General features: G+C 40.7%; 1 protein-coding gene across 2 annotated transcripts in view; it reads left to right on the forward strand.

Moving 5' to 3' along the window:
- Window positions 1-561: 561 nt before the first annotated feature.
- The window catches only part of LOC308316027 (monocarboxylate transporter 1-like), a 48629-nt gene continuing 37179 nt past the window's right edge, over window positions 562-12011 (forward strand). The window contains exon 1 of one of the 2 annotated variants that reach the window (XM_080764358.1): window positions 562-710. The gene's annotated coding sequence lies outside the window, so the exon portion shown is untranslated. Of the gene's footprint in view, window positions 711-8797; window positions 8873-12011 lie in introns of those variants that run through there. The other variant, XM_080764359.1, reaches the window with a different exon arrangement.

Here is a 12011-nt window from a genome sequence, read left to right on the forward strand (position 1 = left end):
AACAGGGGCTCCAGGCAGACACCAAGAGACTTGGATGCACCTGGTTGCAGGCACAGACAGAAAAGACCAAGAACTCTGGAGGTCCCTTGTTATTGGCATATACCCTGGTAAGGGTGTCAAGTATATAAAGTAAGTGGTTTCCCTAAATTCCCTATATTGCCCTGTGCCTTACACTCACACAACCTAATATTGTTCTCTCTCTCTCTCTCTCTCTCTCTCTCCCTCTCTCTCCATCCACAAGTATACGGCTAGTAAATACCGGTATAATCAGGATTTTTAGGACAACCCATTTCTTCCACCTTTTTATAGGTTGCTTTTATAGGTTGCTTAGTTATAAACAGCACATCAAGCACATAATAGCACATATAGACATGTATAATATAGGCCTAGCTATTATTATATGAACTGCATAATAATTTCTTCATCAGAAATTCCTTCACACCTCTCTCACAGACACGCGCACATTCTGAAGTGGGAGGGCACTCGTGCGCATGCGCCGTTTCTCAGATGTCACCAGAGGAGCCTTCATGGTCTGGTGGACTGGTACCCTCTAACTGAACACGTTTTACCATTGTACAGTTATTGCTGTGCAAGCCAAGGACACGCGCAGCACGCAGTTTCTCACACGTCCTCTCCGAGTCCCTGCTGCGGACACACACACACACACACACACACACACACACACACACACAAGCAACCGAATTCAAGTGGTGAGTACAGCCAATACGGAATTTATAGAAAACTGTACATCATGGTGTGTTTTTTTTTAAAGAGTATAAAGAGCCTATGCGAAGAAACGCTCCTCGCAACATCACCGTTAGCAGCGTAATTAGCTCTATCCCGCTAGCTCTAGTAGTGTGACCTGGTGGGGTTGCCGTTATATTGTCACGTTGACCGCTGAGCTTTCTCTGTCGTTTCATCACATTATGTAGTGTAAAAAATGTGTTGTAACAAAAAAAATGTATATTTTCCCCGACATTGTTCCATTCACGATTCTGTAGCACTACGGTGGCGCTATTTATCGCTGCATATGTTGTAATATCGTGCAGTAAAAAAAATGCCCCGCTCGCCACTTAGTTGTAATCTGACCCGGCAGTCTGGTGGTTGACTTTCTGCATTGGTTAACGTTAATATAGAAGTGGCGCAAAGCCACCACAAGACCAACATGTAAAGTGGATGGGACAGGACAGACAGCATGCAGGGGAGAGTTGGAAACTTTAACAAGCCGATCCCACCTAGACATGTAGTTTAGGTGCAATATTGAATTTGTTGATCTAGATACAATAATACGTTTCACTCACACGCGTCATGGGTTGCCGCTGAGCAGGGAGATTATCTCGCAACAGAGTATAGGCTAGACGCTCCTTAATTCTATAGTAACCTAATTATAAATAACACCCTTATAATGACAGTATTATAGCTCTGCCTTATAGACAGTTATTATAACACGATGACAACCACAGTGTACAGTTGTTATGACACTCTGCAACCGACAGGTGGAGTTAATTTCTTAATTAACGGTAAGCGGCAAAGCCATTCTAGGGAACCTATATTTCTTTCTGCGAGACCAGTGAGTGACACCAAGTTTCCTGTTGCAATGTCCAATTAAATCATTAGCTTGGAAATAGGTTGCCTGATCTAGTTTTCATTGACTTTTATTATAGTTGGTTAGTGAAACTCATGTCCGGAGCATGCAGAAGCAACTAAGATATTAACCACTTAGTGGGCTAATACTTCTGCTTTCGTCTACTTCACAGCCTGTTTGTATGACTAGATCTGCTATTTCAGATTATTTTGAAATATCTTGATTTCATTTTTCTTTTTTAAGTTTGAAAGTTATTGCCAAAACAAGGATCCAAGGCAGCCTAAAATATTGTCTATACATAAATTCATGAATCCAATGAATTTTATAGGGGTTTCTTGTGACCCTACCATTAACATCCTATATGCAAGGCAAGAATGTCAAATTCCTTATGCTTTGCCTTTAAGTAGCATGTGACATGTCAAACTATAGGGGTTTTCATGATTCTGAATCCATTCCAAGCATTGGTTTTGCACAAAAAAACACTCCTTGGGCTAAAAACAGCCACAGCCACATGCCCAAATGTTAATTATTAATGCGCTGACCTCATCACATTTGTGCTGACCTCATCACATTTGTGAGGAGTATTTTTTTTGTGCAAAACTAATGCTTGGAATGGATTCAGAATCATGAAAACCCCCTAGTTTGACGCATGCTACTTAAAGCATAAGGAATTTGACATTCTTGCCTTATATTGGATGTTAATGGTATAGGGTCACAAGAAACCCTTATGAAATAATTGCTCAATAGTGACAGCCGGTCAGCAAGTGAATTCATGAATGTATGTATGTATATAGACAATATTTTAGGCGAATGAAAAAGACTATAATACCAAATTTCCCACCCCACAAGCCCAGCTGCCGGACTAATGAGAACAAGCAGGAACAATTATTTTATTGTAAAAATGTTATTGAGCATAAAAATGTCCATCCCCTAAACATACTGCAGGCATCGCAGGAGAAGACTTATGAAAGACCACATCACACAACATTATCTAACATGACAAACACTTGTATAATCAAAGCAGTGTTTTCCTTAGGATGAAGTTGTAGGAATATTTGTAGCGAATATTTACATACAGTATATACAGTGTATAAAAAAATGCACTCAACGTTATAAATCGGGTGTCTTTGAGGTTAGCCCATTTTGGGGCGGGAACCCCTTTTGGTGTTTTAAACATTATGTTATAATTTAGCTATTGAAAAATAGCAGATCTACAAGCTCATAGCGCGCTACGAGCTTGTAGTTGTAGAAAATTTGTGAAAATATTTATTTCAGAATTTAGAAGATTCTTTTAAATCAGGCCTAAATGGGCTGTTGCGGTAGCTCTGTGGTGGAGCGCCTACAGACAAAACACTGGGTCTGGATAAAAGCCCTCTTTCTTACACTCCTCATAAGTGTGTAACTGGATATGAAGTGTCTGTATTGGTGTCTCTGGTGGTGCAAATGTCAGTTGACATGAGACGGAACTGTCTTCCATTGTTAAGAAACATTTAGCAGCGGCGATCGCATTTCAGCCGCAGAGCGGCACTGTTGCTGAATGCATATACAGTATATATATATATATATATATATACAGGGAAACATTGCCCAGTCTTAGAGGGGACAAACAAGTGTGTTCCTATTAAATGTATTTTTCTATCTGTACTTGTGTCTGTGTGTACGTGTCTGGGGGTATAATAGTGTGTGTTTACATCCCTGTTTTAACCCATTTTGGGTTAAAAGCATTGTTGTACTTTTCAAAAATAGCAGACCTACAAGCTTGTAGGTCTGCTATTTTTGAAAAATCGTAAAAATGTGCCTGAAATCTTTGAATATAAATTGTTACAGAGCGAGTTTTTAACTCAGATCTTTGCTTCTGAGGTGTTCCTGGAACAACATATTTTCAGATGGGGGTCGGTGGCCAAACACAGATAATTTATGGGGTCCTTGACATGAAATATTGAGCACCACTGATACAGAAACATAGATATTTCAGGGAAGAAAATGTAATTCTGACGTCAGGCCAAAATGCGTTAATGCCCACATTGATCTTTTGAGATCGATTGTTCATTGTCATAATCTGTATGTATACCTGATGATCAAGGCTTGTTTGAGCTGAACACAAAGTGATTTTTAACTATAGGCAAGCCATACGAAGTAAATAAAGACTTATAAAATATCCAATAGAACAGTGTGCCTTGGATATTTCTTAAGTTCTGATGAAGTATAAATGCTGTATATTGTTGTTCTACAAAGGAATGGAACTTACTGTAGACTTATTTTCTGCTTTTGATCTAACCCTTTCCAAAGAGCATCTGATTCTTGTTGTGCATATAGGCCTATTTGCAGACCCACGCAACTTTAACAAAGTAATGTTAGATGTTATTTAGAAAGGCATAGAGCATGGATTGCAGCTATAAGGGCATAACTGATAGATGAGTTTGTGAGTGTATGGAGTGTGGAGAGTGCATTTACAGTATGTGTGTGAGAAAGAAAAGGAGGAGAAAAAAAAGTGAGGCAGTCCACAAGTAGAACCAGATGGGGTGAGTGGTACAGTACAGCTTTGAGGTACAGTACCAGCCTCTAAGAGCGCTTGGCTGCAACTTCAGCCTGGTGAGTATTTGTCAGTCAGATCAGGGATGAGGAAACACACATTTTTTAGCAGCAATTTTAGCAGCAATTTTTTAGAATCAACCGATTCACCATTTAGTGAACATTGACTGATATAGAACAACAAATTAAAAACAAAGACCGGCACGTTAAAATTACCACCGCTGAAGTGCCCCTACCATGAAATGTTCTATGAGCAGGGCCTGGCTGTAAACAAGTTCTTGCTTAGTCCAGTTACCCTGGGTAAACAGGGTAAAAACTCTGCTTTGAGCAGTGAGAGCACCCTGGGAGTGGTTGGGGATCACTGTCTGTCATACATTGGACACTAAAAGCCTGGAGGAGGCATCAAACTGGGACGTCCCGATTGCCAGAAGGCCACTGACTGTACCTCCTGAGTCACATGCTGCCATACAGAGAAGTCGCAGTCCCACCCCCTTTCAGAACGACGAGTGGCCCAGGAAATGAATCCCAATGCATTTTGCCCATAGGCTTTTCTTAAAGTATTTAAAGACGGTTACGCCGCGGACAAAGCCAACTCGGACCGTGACAAATCATGACAATGAACACAATGTTTCGCTCTATATTTACTGTAGTAAAGTAAGGTCAATTTTATTTATAAATCACCTTTCGAAGCAAAGCTACAAGGTGCTGAACAATTGACACAGTAAAAGCAATAGAAGCACAGAACACAACTGTACCATACGTCACCTTCTTCACCCATTCTGACCTGAGATCAGATTCATACGAGGTTTCCACTGGACACACACTGGTCTGATTAAACTAATGGCATAAGTCATTTTTTGAGGGTCTTTGTTTTCTTTTGCTCTTCATGACATGGCCACTTCTGGTAAAATCGCCAAAATTGTAATTGAAAAGGATCATGCTGATCCCGCTTTGAGTAAAACGAGTGTAAATTTGCCTAAGTCTAAGGTTTCATATTATTTATAGTATTATGTTACATAACTGTTTTATTTAAATATTAATATACATACATTATTATAAAGTTTTTTGGTGAAATTAATAAGAAATATCATGGTTTCATGGATTCATTTAAATTTTTTCTGAAAACCTTACAAAATTACGTAGGCCATTAGATTAAGAAGGCGACAGACAATATATAGAGATTTTTAAATGAGCTAAATCTCAGATATCCCCTCGAAGTCAAAGCATTTGCTCATTTATATCCTTAAATTGCATTACACATTACAATATTGTGATCGCCAGTGATTTAAATGAAAACTCTTGACATTCTAAATTCTATAGTTACAATATTCTGATGAACATCCTTTTAAATGTGCAGTACAGTACAGTACAGTACAGTACAGTACAGTACAGTACAGTACAGTACAGTACAGTTTTGGAAAGTCCATAGCCTTACTCATGGACCAGAGCTCCATCCCTATATGTACCTGCTTTCTCTGCACCATTTAAGGCCGTTTCCAAATGTTAAAATGTAAATGACCAATATTATTATGAAGAAAACAAGACGTTAAGACCGCTAAAACAAATAGAATAAAGTTTACCATCAGAAAAAGCGTATACGTTAATGGCTTCAGAATGTACAGTAGCTCTTTTAACATGTAATGTCTATGGAGTGACGTCACATCAAAACCACTAGGTCTGGAAAGGGGGGCGTGGAAAGGGGGCGGGGAAGGGCTGTGATATAGGCTTATTAGGCAGCTTTATAATGTGTTTATTAGGACGGTGTAGGAAATCATTGGCCTTTTGTGTAGTTTGCCACTCAGCCACTGTATAAGTTAATAAATACAATGTTTTTTTTCCCCAGCCACTATATATATATATGCTGGGTGGATCATTAATGGCAGATAAATTTCACCTGTGGCATATCTTTTGTCTGTTTTACTGGCTGGTAAAACCTTGACGACGTCTGCTGACTTTTGGAAGTTGACCCAGTTTTGACCCGCTCTCCTAGCTAGCCTATAATAATATACCAAGAACCATTAAGGTGGCATATCCATTATGTTTAAGAACCAGTAGATTGCACACATCAGTCCCTCACTGGTGCTGGACAAAAGGCTGCAGAGCCTGTGTATAAGCCTACTTGTTTGCAAGGCGCAAGTTGGCACCTCGCATTTCTAGTGCATTTCTAGTTTATTCAGTAATTTGTCTTGTCTCATGATTGAATGAGGACTTAAATGTCACCCACCTAACTCTTCCCCTCACCTCTAGAGTTGTCTATGAATGGTTTCAGTATCTTTGTATATTTCCACACCCTGTCCTTTGGGGAAATGAGGAAATCAAGCAGATGCAATAATGCTGTGTTAATTGAACTCTGAGTGTGCAGTGACCCCAGAGTGGAGTTTTTACCCTCTTGTCGATTTAGGTCAGTCATGTGTTGTGAGGCCATACATACCTGAGTCCTAACACCAACCCTTGGGCAAATGAGCTTTTCTACTGTAACATTACAAAACAACACTGCTGCTGGGTTATTTCAGGTAGTTGCTTTTGAAGGATACCGTATGCACTTGTTGTGGTGGAGCTGAATGACCTGAGCTGAATGGCCTCATTGATAATTCCCAGGGGAGTTGTCCTGCTCTCACACACACACACACACACACACACACACACACACACACACACACACACACACACACACACACACACACACACACACACACACACACACACACACACACACACACACACACACACACACACACACACACACACACACACACACACACACACACACACACACACACACACACACACACACACACACACACACACACACACACACACACACACACACACACACACACACACACACACACACACACACACACACACACACACACACACACACACACACACACACACACACACACACACACAGCCAGCCAGCCAGCCAGCCAGCCAGCCAGCCAGCCAGCTTCAAGGATCCCTCCAGGACCCAGTGCAAAGGAGGGAGGCTTTATACACAAGGACAATACTATTGACAAACTGATGCCAGATCTTTGGGTCTGATGCTTGCTGATCCAGATTTTTGGAGTCTTACAGTATCGTCCCCAGTGCCTTCTCCCTCATGCCTAACGTTATTAGGCATTTTTTATTAAAACAATGTCTGACCTGAGGTCATATTCTAAAAATGTCTGTTTGAAAATGACAGTTTTTTTTTCAAAAATAGCAGACGTACAAGCTCGTACCGCGACACTCGGTGGCACGCTATGACCTTGTATGCTATTTTTAAATAGCTAAAGCATATCATAATGCTAACACCAAAAGGGGTTCCCGCCCAAAATGGGTTCAAGTAGTCAAAATAGCTGATCTACAAGCTCACAAAACGTTTGAAAACGTCTGAAAACCTTTTCTATAATGACATAGTATATGCTGATTGATTTATTAACAGTTTGCAGAATTACAGTACATTTCAAGTACAACTCAATACAAAAACATGCTATCCATTGTTCACCCTATACTACAGCATGTTCACAGAATACTGGTCTACAGCAACAACAGCATCAGCATCACATTCCACAACAACCCAGTACCCATGCAGTGCTACTCAGAAAATCTATTACACTATGCTACCCAACTAGTTAAACCTGCAGCAATAGCATCATATTCCAGATATCAAAGTACAGCAATGACACTACTACTACAGGCCTATACTTTGTTACAGCAAATGCTCCACAACAACAGAAGTGCATGCCCACAACAAACACTCCACTGAACATTGTTTGTATTTGTATGTACAGATAGCTGCTCTTATACTGTCATTAATAATAACAGTAAGCATGCACGTACGCATGCACGTACACACACGCACGCACGCGCGCAACTGGCGCAAACGGGCCGTTTGCGCCAGTTGCGTTGCGCGCGCGTCGGTGCCGTTTCGAAACAAGCAACTTGCAAGGCACACACACATGCACGCACGTGCACCGAAACAACACAACACTAACACACAAACACAGCCTCTCTCTCTCTCTCTCTCTCTTCCCAACTCAATGAGAGCTCGAGCCACTTTCAATGTGATTAAACCAGCGATTATGTTTCTTAACTTTGTGAGATGAATGAAGCAGACCACTCTACCTTTCTGTGGGTCCGGTGTGCGGTCAGCTGTCTGCCCCAAGCAAGAATTTCAAACTCACAAAATGTATTCTTCGTATCCTTTCCTTTTGTTATATCCAAAATGGACGATATGCTCCCAGTCTCTTAACTTCATTTTCCCCTCCACGGACACGGGACAAAACGGATTATAAAGTAAATAATAAACTTATTTCATTTAAAATACTTCCACCCGCCATTCTTTCACATCATAAACAACCACACACAAGCAGGTGCTGTGATTGGTCAATAGCCAATTACCTCACGGTCTGAGGCGGGCATTAGGGCTGAGCACAGCCCTCTATTGGCTCTGGGGCTGAGAGATTTTAGCCCCAATGGCAAGTAAACCAAGCAGGCGTGTCTTGGCAGCTGTCAATCATTCAACGCAATGAAAGCCAATGGAAGCATTTTGGGCTGTAAAAAATCAGCCCATTTTGACCTATTTTGTGTTTTTCTTGTAACTATTTGATGCTGTTGCTGCTTTAGATTATACCAGAATATAAAAGTATCTATTCTAAAACATTTTAATAATAATTTCTCATCTTTACTCCATAAGATAGGGGGGGCCCCTTGCCCATTGATACGAGCCATCCCTGAGTGGCACTCTGAATGACCTTTAGTGTACCCGAGGTAAGGGAAGGATTTGTAGATGTGTGTACTACAGTCTGGAGCGTGTGCGTGCGTGCGTGCGTGCTTGCGTGCGTGCGTGCGTGTGTGTGTGTGTGTGTGTGTGTGTGTGTGATCACTGGTAGCCTAAGTGTTTGGCAGACCCATAAAGAGTAACCCTAGAGGGGCAGAATGTCCCCTGCACCAGCCTTAATTCCTGGAAGACATAGAGGTCCCAAGTTCAAGTTCAAACTCCTGGCATTTCTGGGTACATCTGTCAGTAACTGTTCCTGGATAAGAGGTACTGGCCATATGTAGGACAGGACTATTGTATTAATTGTGCTGATTATATATGCAAGATGGCAAGACTGGCATCAGTTAATTTACTATAGTCTAGTAAAGGTGATTATATAAGATCACCTTTTGGATTCAGAGAAACTGGGTCTCATAATGTTAGGTCTATTTGTTCTGTATCTAAATATAGCTACGCCCTGTGAGTTGAGTTGCATTCTGAATTTCGGCACTCAGCAGGCTGACTTTTCAGCAAATCCTTTTAGCTTTCTTTATCGTTATCAATCAAAACAGGAGAAATATTGGTGCCAGAGATAGTAGGCTGTCCTAAGAATTAGCATTTTTATTCCGCAAATTAAACCTCAAGCCTACTGTTTAATTTAGCTCAGCTTGTATATTGTAGTTCTTGAAAAGGCTTTTTGATTGAGTATAGGGGTGGGCAACTTTGAGTACTTGTGTTGAGCAATGCGCTACTAATTTAGACGTAATTTAGAAGTAATTAAAGCGGGTGTTTGCACGTTGTGGAATTGTAAACAGCTGAAACCAATACTATATCAGCATCTGACATTAACCTGAGGGCCACATTAAGTGAAGGTGGGGGGCCGCATGTGGCCCCCGGGCCGCCAGTTGCCCACCCCTGCTCTAGAGGATGCTCCATAATAATGTTGTTTGGTCTAGTAGTGCCAACATGTCAACATTGCCCACAAGATAGTCTCATAATCTAACTGCAGGATTAACTCTTCTGATTTTGGTGACCGACTGACTCTGGGGGGGAAAAAAAGAAGAAAACTTGACATTACTTCAACTTCTCAGCCAGTATCAAAGAAGGGTCTGAATGGCTTTAGATTTAGATTTAGATTTCAGTATAATGCTCTCAGGATTATTTCCTTTAACTAAACAACAAGGTCAGTTGAGGATTTCTTGATCCCAGAGGAATTCACCTGACACGCCTGCTATTCACATGTCATTATGTATGCACACTGCGATCACTGAATCAAGTGTGTGTGTGTGTGTGTGTGTGTGTGTGTGTGTGTGTGTGTGTGTTTGTGTGTGTGTGTGTGTGTGTGTCTGCATCTGTGCATGTGCATGTGTGCTTGCGCGAGTGAGCACCAGCTTCTTCTTATCACTGCATTGGTCTGTTTAATATTTACACTGGCATTAATTACTTTCAACCTGGTGTGCTATACTAGTAGTCCGGCAGTCGAGGTGGACGGGTGGGAAATTTGGTATATAGTGTTTTTTTTATTGGCCTAAAATATTGTCTATATACATGCATTCATGAATCCACTTTCTGACCGGCTGAAAGTATTGGGCAATTCTTTTCACAGGGGTTTCTTGTGACCCTATACCATTAACATCCTATGCAAAAATGTCAAACTTTCCTTTTGCTTTAACCCATTTAGTCGAAATAATAAAAAAGTCTCCTGAAAGAATATATATTCAAATATTTGTGCTGCATTTTCCACGATTTTTCAAAAATAGCAGACCTACAAGCTCGTAGCGCGCCACTCGGCTCGATGAGCTTGTAGATCTGCTATTTTTCAATAGCTAAATTATTACATAATGCTTAGTTAAAACACCAAAAGGGGGTTCCCATGATTCTGAATCCATTCCAAGCATTAGTTTTGCACAAAATACACTCCTTGGGCTAAAAACGGCCATAGACATGACAAATGTGACGAGGTCAGCACATTTTGGTTTTGGGCACATTTGGGCAAGTGGCTATGGGTGCTTTTAGCCCAAGGAGTGTGTTTTGTGCAAAACTAATGCTTGGAAAAACCCCTAGTTTGACATGTCACATGCTTAAAGCAAAAGGGAAATTTTACATTTTTGCCAGCCATATATAGGATGGTAATGGTAGGGTCACAAGAAAGAAACCCCTATAAAAAAAGCTTGCCCAATACTAACAGCCAGACCGCAAGTGGATTCATGAATGTATGTATACTAGAATTTCGCCGGCCTTCGGCCGGCGAATCCTAGTTACATTGCAGCGCAATATGGGAAGAAGGAAATTGCGTTGACAGAGTTGACAGACTCCACTTCATGTTTCAGCTGTGTTTTTAAACTCAGTAGTGTGCCCTGCACATGTAGTAACGGATGGGTTATAAATTATTATAATAACAGAAAGTGTTTTTTATTTCTCATAAATACGCAAACATGGTGAAACAACTACAGTCACAGAGAGCAGTGCCAAGGTAGCTGCTGCCTGCTAACGATGCAAACAACAGCCTTGCCTGTCGTGTGTGTGTGTGTGTGTGTGTGTGTGTGTGTGGGGGGGGGGGGATAGCACTAATTTTCGACATTTTACTGTGTCATAAAAATTTACATCTGTAGCCTATATTGTGATTACATTTGACCGTACATTTGACTCTTGTGTTATATTCTTGTGAAATATTCAGTAAAGTATTGTGGTGAAATATTCACCCCAAGTTGATAAGATATGCAGAGAATATAATACCAAGAAGCCCCAGTTTGAAATGCATTAGGCCACAGACCCCCATTTGATACCATTTGCTCTCTGGGAAAATCAGGGTCCATTTGGTTCCATTTGTATGCTCTTGGAGTATGATGACTGTGCTAACAGTATTATCATAAAATATGTCTCAGTTTGAAGATTCAAAAAAACATATTTCATATGTGTGAGCTTGTAAAGTAGAACGTTCAACCTAGAGACAGTGTTGCCAAGTCTGATCATTATAAGCTACTTTGGACTTGTTTATCTATTGGTAGTCCTTGACATGGAAATGTTTGAGTTCCACTGCTCTGAAACAACATTAGACAACAAAGTTTGACAGTCAACACTATAATTGATTATTTTAAGACTAATTTCCGGACCATTTCTGATGTACCTACTTTGAACTGGCCTATTAAC

This window comes from Protomyctophum bolini (assembly GCF_963924005.1).
Source record: "Protomyctophum bolini genome assembly, chromosome: 5".
In the NCBI taxonomy this organism is placed as follows: domain Eukaryota; kingdom Metazoa; phylum Chordata; class Actinopteri; order Myctophiformes; family Myctophidae; genus Protomyctophum; species Protomyctophum bolini.